Source organism: Anguilla anguilla, chromosome 6, assembly GCF_013347855.1.
Source record: "Anguilla anguilla isolate fAngAng1 chromosome 6, fAngAng1.pri, whole genome shotgun sequence".
NCBI lineage: Eukaryota > Metazoa > Chordata > Actinopteri > Anguilliformes > Anguillidae > Anguilla > Anguilla anguilla.
In genome coordinates this window covers 41,388,127-41,396,839 of record NC_049206.1, presented here as the reverse complement: position 1 = coordinate 41,396,839, position 8,713 = coordinate 41,388,127, and positions in this window count along the sequence as shown.

Genomic DNA, 8,713 nt, shown 5'->3' with positions numbered 1-8,713 from the left:
ATGAGTGGAAGCACCTGAGCATTCCCATGCAATCATCCCACTTCAGCCAGGAGCTCTGAAAACGCTTCCAACAAATATACTGGCTGCACACAGCTGACTGGCATTGGCCTCAATCAGTGGGGTCACCCTGCCAGTCAAACCACAAGTATGTGTCAGGACACACCTTCCTGTTGTCGAGGGCCACAAGGCGAGTGGATGCTGGGATTCTGGGTGTGGGGGGGTGGGGGGGGTGGGGGGGGGGGAGTCAATGACAGCAGGAACAAAGCCTCTAGGTAATGTCTAGTCACACCCTTAGACAGCCACATTATATAATTATCCACATAGGGAAGCTTAATGAATGCCGCTGAACACTGAATTGTTTGTACGAATTCAAAGGAAAAAAGGAAACTGGTTCATATCAATCAATCATTGACAGCATACAATGTCCCCTGTCCACTTTGGTGGCTCAGGCATCCTCCATGGAGTGGTGTAATTACAAATTTGTAGCCTCCTGCAAACTATCACACTTCTTTCAGGACAAACCATCCCTGATCCTCACCAGCTCTGCTTAGGTAATTGTTCTCAGGACAAGCCAGGGCTATAAACTGCCGGACAGTGATGCATTGCCCCTGTGACGCTAACTTAATAGCGCTCCTTCCAGAGTCAGTAAGGGAAGCCACGTAGAATGCCTTCCAACTACCAAAGTCTTCAGAAAGTCAATTAAAAAAAAATCAATATCTGAAGCACGATAAGGAGGGAATTATTTTCCAACTGCTTCAATGCTTGTCCTCCGAAACTCCAAAGGAATAAGATTATTTGTCACCAATAAGGAAATATTGCTACTATTCTAAAGAATAAACTTGAAAAAACATATCTACAGACAGGCATTCTTTTTTATAATTGTTGGCCTCAATTGACAAAGTTATTTGATTCACAGAATGAAGGTAGTAATAACGCTCACTCAGATCTGGTGGGTGTTTACTTTAAAGGACCCCTAACCTGAGACCAAAGGGTACAATACTTTATAAGTAAATAGAAAAGCTAACTTCACTGGTGGTACAGCACTCCTGAGAGCAACATCGATAAGAAATAACACACCTGTAATTGGATCGTGTGTGTTTGTGTGTGTGTTTGTGTGTGTGTGTGTAGGCATGTGTGTGCATTTGTGCTCACAACCGAGTGGGACACCAAAACAAAACTTCTGAAATTTCCAGATAATCCTTCAACAGCCAAACCTAGCAACAAATTTTGCTTTCATGACAGGCATGAAATCCGGTTGAAGTCTTTTGACTTAAAAATGTGAACTAGCCAGATGCTTGAACTCTGGCCAGATAAGGTATACATTAAATACCCTATGCACATTTATTTAGTGTTTGTTTGTTAATTACCACCATCATTACACCGGCAGTGTCAGAAAAGAAAACTGGGAAATGGATCATGTTTGTTTGCTTGACTCATCAACTCACATCCTGTATGGAGCGTTCAAAGACAAGAATGATTTAGATAAATAGCTTTGGAATACCAACATTATTTACAATTTTGATGAGTTTCTACTGCAACGTGTACAAGCAAACAACTCCTGTGCAAAGCAAATGGCCTCTAAATCAATACATCTGTCTTCCCATGGGGGTATTTATATCGCACAATCTGAATAACAAATTTCAATGAATCTGTGATTTTTAATACTTCTTGTGATTTAAGCACCCTGGAATAAATAAATATTCTGGAACAAGAAATACATTTTTGATTGCTTCATCCATTCAAAATTGTCAACAAAATACCTTTAGAATGCAAATGGATGCTACTAAGTGACTCATACTGTAAAGGCACCATTCTACTGCATGATCTGGTATCAGATTCAGACCATGCTGTTAATCCCACAAGGTGATGCATATGATGTCACATCCTCTCCAGGCACTCCTCTGTTGACCGATTAGGTGCTCATGGTTTGCCTGTTGAGCTCCATGTGAAGCATGTTTCTGTGACTCATGCCTTGTGTGAGACCAACCTGTATGCAGTGTGAAGAGAAGCCACAGCGCTATTAGATGCTTTGGAAGAGAGCAAGCGCTTGCCTTCAGCCATCCTTAATTAACAGCCGAGGTTGCAATGTTTAGGCATTCCAAACTGGTTGAAAAACCAGTACAAGATAGTTGCAAGTTCATAAGAAGCAGCGTAAACACCGGAAGCTATGGAAGATTTGACCCTAAGAGAATTAAGATGTAAGGACCCAGTTAGAACCAATTTAATTGAGGTAGATTGTCCTTGTCAGGGTTCTACTCCAGTGGTGGGATTTATAAATTGATTGGGCCCACTGTCCTTTTTGAGGTCAATTAGTGTGATTGATCCATAAGGAAAATTATGAGACATTAGCCATTTTCAACCTTAGAGTCCAACCACCAGAATCAATATGCATCCAAAGCCTTATCAGTAGCAGAGATGTCATTGCATTCTGGATATTATTGATCAATTACAGAGAGTGATTGAGAGAAAATATTGCCTTTAAGCCCAGCCTTGACCCCAAACATTTTCTTTCTCCAACTTCCAGCCTATGGTTTGCAGAAGCTGTTGTTTCTTTTCTTACTCTTCAGCCATATTATGCAAGCAAGGGTGAGTTTATATCGTTATATGACATCATTTTAAAAGTCAGCAACAAAACAAATTTAAGTCCACAAGATAGCTATGCATCATGTTCTTAAAGTCTTGAAACCCCCTAGTCCAGACCATGCCAGTGTAGTGTACTGTAGACAAATTCTTTCTGTACCTGGCCTTGTCAGGGAGGGAGGGCTTCAGCCAGTACAGTATTCTCCACTTCACCACAAAATTGTAAATCCTGTGGTTGATACAGTACCTGCAATCTACCTGTGCCAGCTAGCCAGTTTCTGAGACTTTCGATGCAATATCAGTACTGCTCACCTGGCGGACTACAAGATGAAAACAGGGGGCAGAGGGCATTTTGTACCTGTTCATGTGCCTTCTCCCAACTGGCACGATGGGGTGGGTCCACAGTTATGATGTGCCATTTAAAATGTAAAATTGTGGATTTTTTAGCAAAGAAAGAAGGTGAATCCGAACTGGAGACCAGCGGTTCGTTTGCTGTTTTGCTCACTGGCATGAAATCTATGCATTTTTTCCCGTTATCTTTCAGCCATAATGGGGAAAATGAAATGTTCTATAGTTCTGTTGAAGCATTAGCTCTAAAATCGAAAATCAACCTGGTCAATCTGAATAATTGTACGGCGGTGCACTCCGAGCATTCACACTTTTACAACTTTGTCACAGACATTTACAACAAAACCTTTCATCACTGAGATAATTAACATTTAATGATTAATTATGTAGGGTTAGTGGTTTGCGCTAAGAAGCCACAGAATTCCTTTTTTCACCATACAAGATTACAAATGAATTCATTTTGAGTTAAACTACCTCGGTTGCTTGAGTGAGACGAACTGGATTGAACACACGCGTGACATTTGGCTGAGTGGTGCCATGCCCCACGCATGAAATGATAATATAGTTATGTGAACAGCCTGCAGCTGTAGAAGCATGCTTTACGTATGCTGATATTTTGTGAAGGGATGATTGGGGTGGGTTGGCACACAGCTACACTACATGGCTGAAAGTATGTAGACATCTGACATCCAACATTTCATCCAAAATTATGGGCATTAAATATGGGGTCGGTCCACCCTTTGCTGCAATAACAATCTCCTCTCTTCTGGGAAGGCTTTATACTAGATGTTTAGTGCATTGCTGCAGGGATTTGCTTCAATTCAGCCAGAAGAGCATTAGGGAGATCAGGCACTGATTTAGCAATTAGGCCTGGCTCGCAGTTGCCTTTCCAATTGATCACTAAGGTGTTGGATGAGGTCTAGGTCAGGGCTCTGTGCAGGCCAGTCAAGTTCTTCCACACCGTTCTTGACAAAACCATTTCCTTACTGTAGTCTTGGGGCATTGTCATGCTGAAACAGGAAATGGCCTTCCCCAAACTGTTGAGGAAGCACAGAATCGTCTATAATGGGATTGTGTGCTGTAACATTGAGATTTACCTTCAGTGGAACTAAGGGGCCTAGCCCAAACCAAGAAAAACAGCCCCAGACGAAGGGGTGCCCAGATACTTTAGGTCATGTAGTGTATATTAAACATGATTGAACATAATTCAAAAAACAAAATCCACATGCCTGTGTGTGAGGGGGACTTCACACTCAATATTGCAGTTAGTATCCTATGCATCGCACACACAGACACAGAAACACACATAGACACAAGGCACACACACCCACAAAGACAAAGATAAAAGAAGAGGATAGAAGGCCTACAAGTACATGGCATTTCTCCTGATTAAAATGTACAAAATGTTGTTTGGTTTCAACTTTATTTCATATTATATTGTTAATACATTTTATGTTTTGTATATTCATTACATTTTTATTTATTTCATTGCTTCATTCTTCGTAACTATAGCATTTTAACATTGTGCCAACCAACCACATAACACAAGTGCACAACATGATTTTAATCATTAGTCACCTAATTTTAAAAAACATTTGTGGACATTAAAATATATTTATTTATAGCTGAGACCTTAACTTTTCATTTTCTACTGGTTGAAGTATTGTAACAGCCAGAAAATTATGCCAGATAAATATGGTAAAGAGTGAAATGTGTGCCAACCAACCCCGGTCTCCTCTACATGGGTAAGACATCAAATGGCTGGAAAAAAAAAACCTTTAAGCATAAATTGATTGAGTGGACCCTCTTCTATCCAAATAAACCATTTTTTAAACAAACACTGAGCCATGCAATCAACCTGCTCAAAGATCACTGAAAGGAGATCAAAAATATTGCAGGCTTCCACGTTCGGTAAGTAATGAAGAGGCTACAAGCGCATTGCTTGTCTCCCAGGGGCATTGGTTATGCATAATTGAAAAGTCTGAGTGGAGAGCGCCCCTCCGAAATGAAGGCAAGTCTTCTGGTCGATCATAGCCTGTGCTCAGTCTGCAGTCTGGCGGTGGCAGCTGATCGTGAGATACAGCCCTCCAACACAGTGGTGCACAACTTGGCTGGTGGAATGAAAGAATGAAAATGTGTTACCTGGCAGAATGCTCCTCGGTGTGTTGCTGCTGTAGCCTGTATCCACCCAGAATGACGTGACAGGATGTTGCAGTTACGGGACAGTCCTGCTGATATGATTCGCTATTCTAAGAAAAAAAGAAAGGTTTAAAAAAGTTTGGAATCTAGCCACGCCCACATTATTGTTGGGTCATTGGACTGACTGCAATCAATGGAGTGCAGAAGAAGTTCAGCAGTGAGTTCAGGTGAGCCTCATGATCCATAATTATTTCCTGGTCCTGGGAAGCCCCAGACAGAGGTCAAAAATGATTTATTGGAGCTGTCTGGTTCTTTTAGAACGGTTCCCATGGTTTTCTTGTTTAGAAAATGGAATAAATGTCACTCAAAATTCATTGCAGATAAAATAAAACAACCTCAGCATCTCACAATCCAGAGTCTCATGGAGCTAAGTGGACCAGCAATGCTGTCTGTTTTACCATTAGTTGGTACAGTAAAGGCTCAGGTATAGAGAACATTAAAATGTAGTAGACCAAAATCTAAACAAGAGACAGATTTTTTTTTTTTTAAAGAAAAAAGAAATGACAATGCTTACAGGGCTGAAATAAGAGTAATATCATGATAATGGCCCATGTAAAATAACCTTAAATGCCCTGTATCATTTATTAGAAAGAAACACATAAAATTGTCACAAGGGAGACACTTTATGTTGTAAATCAAGTGCTTGCTTTCTGCTTTGTTATTTCCGCAGGAAATAACAAATGATGTTAAAGGTTAGAAAAGTTTTCTTTTTGTGCTGATACATGACAGTGCCTTAACCATTACACATTGCAGAAGTCTGGGAAGTTATGGTGATTGCTATCAATCACAGCAAAGTGTTCAAATCAATTCTGAGTGAAAAATTTTTACTCTCATTGCGTAAATCTTATGTCTCTCAGACTCATATAAATTGTTAGAGATAAAGACTACATCAATTTACTGTGACTGGTGTAATTGGCAGTGTCTCGGGTACAGTGGCTTTAAATGACTTTGAATTTTACTTCAGTTTAGTGACTTATTTTTAGGCAATTGCTGAACATGCCAAACCGTGTTTGTAAAGAAAAAAATGAACACATGCATTGGAACACAAGTAAGGACACAGGTAGAGACATATATTTATTGAATCTGTGCTCTACACTGCCAAGTTACTGAAGGAAGTTGTTGAAATCTGAATTATTTTTGTGAAAATAAAATACATAATACTGTAAAAAGGATAGGGTAATTGGCAAATTAAAAGTTTTCAAATTACACAAAGACATCTTTATTAGTATTTTAGTTTTCAAAAAAAAATATATATATATACATTTTTTTGGAATGGCCTTCAAGGATTATCCGAATAACTACCTGAATCATTTCTTTGTGGAAACTTTAGGAGAAAAATAAATGCAGTGTTTTCAGTGGCTTTTCTTAGCTTAATGGGGCTTGTAATTAAATTTCTCAACATGGAAGGTTCTCTGTATAATGAATACTTTAATGGGGCAAAGGTTGATTTGACTGTTAAATTAGTTTTTTTTATAACATTCGACTGAACATTCATTAAACCCCCCTGGACACGGCAATCAAAATTATATTCTATTTAATCTTACATTGATTAATTTACAATATGCAATTTTGCAATAAATTCAGAGTACATATGTGGAGGAAAAACTGAAGACCCTCCTCTTTGTGGGATTGCATGACCAATCAAATGTGCACTCTCATTATGGTGTGATTTATTTTGTCTGTTTTGCATGCAGCATCAATGCAGTTTGGTCTGCACCCCCGTCCCCCCTTTCCTCGAAATTATGGCTGCAATACATTACCCATCGCAGCCATAATGGGGTGGAGGGGTGGGGGGGGGGGGAGGTGGCAGGAGGGTGGACTGGCTCTGAATGAATAGATATGAAAGAAGATAAGTAAATTATACATTTTGTGAATAAATGAACAGATAAATAGAATTTTTATCATCGTCTTTAAGTGATTCAACCGGAAGGCCCGCAAAGCAAGATGGCCGTGAAGCCATTTCAGCAAGGGTGCTCCATTAACCTAAAGAGGTGGGGGGTTATGGATTTTCTGGGGGTAATTTGGGCTTCTTTTAGCTTGTGGGTAATATTTTCAGTGGAGCTGGTGGCACACAGGTCTGGTTATACGCTGCTATGTATTGTGCAGTACTCTGCGTACCATAAAAGTTTGTGTGCTGTAAAGGTTTGTGTACCATAAAATGCTCCTGCTATGGCCTACTCCAGAAGCTGAAGCTCTGATTAGAACGGAGAGTGGAAACCAGGTAACCTAATTACAGGTGCCATTCCAGCATACTTTTATCACTGTTCAGAGAACCACTTCTCATCTTAAGTTTCAACTCAGAGAGCAAATGCTACTTCCAGCAAAATGTTCAACATTATTTTTTTCTAAAAAAACATAAAATGGTATTTTACAGTTATATAATATACTATCCAAATCAGCAAAAATTTTCCTTTTTGATTTGTTGTATATTCGCGCTTTTCAAATGTTCCATACACCAGTAAAGAGGTTCTCATCGCATCCAATGGCATAGCTGTTGGCTTGGCTAACAGATATGCTATTCAGTTCGCTAATGAAGAAAAAACAAGGATATGACCTGAGAGCTTCTCCGATGCAAGCAATATGCAGTGCACTGCCACCCATCACATTGTCGTGATGTGGAAAACATGCAAAATGTAAGAGCATCAAAAGTAGTTCCAGACTCATTTGGAACTGGAATCTGAGCTGAGGCCCATGCACACAGTGGAACCGAGTAAATCACGATGTTATTATTACAACAAATTTCTCTTACATCTGCCATCATATCAAATAGCAGTAGCAGTGGGAGCAATATCAGATGCATCCAGTCAGTTAGCTAGTTAATGTTAGATGTTTGCGGGAGCTGCTATTTGCTGTCAAATGAACCGCATTTCCTGCATGAACCAACAGGAAAGATTCAGCGGAAGCATAACAAAGCAACACATTTGGAGTTTTCGACATCAATGAGTTATTGACAGCATGTGATCATTTGAACACTTTAAGGGCTTAAAGAGAGCCTCATTCCCCCATCTCGGTCAATAGAGCACATACTGAATGCAGCGTACACAGCTTATATTTGCCGGGTAGGAATGACTGTCACACGATCGGCGGAAACCCTTACGGTGTGAATTTGCGATTAGCATGGAATGCTGACCACTTCCTGCCTCCGCCCTGCGCCGTTCCCCAGCCCCACCTCAGCCATTCATCGATTGGCCTCCTCATCGCTGCCGCTCATTAGGATGGATGGATGGCCTCTGACAGCTTTGATCAGTTGAAAGGTTAATTGGCCGCTGTCTTACCGTTAAGCTCCACTTCCATCCCTCCTAAATGGAACTGCTAATGGTGCATGTAAGGGTGAGATGGTGTGTGTGTGTGTGTGTGTGTTTGGGGGGGACATAGGTCCAACCTTGTACCTTCCACCAGTATTGTAATAAGACACATTATGTTGGTTTCATTTATTCTGTGCTCAAGAAATTGAATTAAGCAGACTTATGGGGGATGTTTTGAATATAGCCAGGCCTCTCTTAGTTTTGACAGTGATAAAAATCTGTGTTTGGAAGGTAAAATAGTTAACTGGCTTGATAACCCTCCCCCTTTCTTCCGTGTCTTT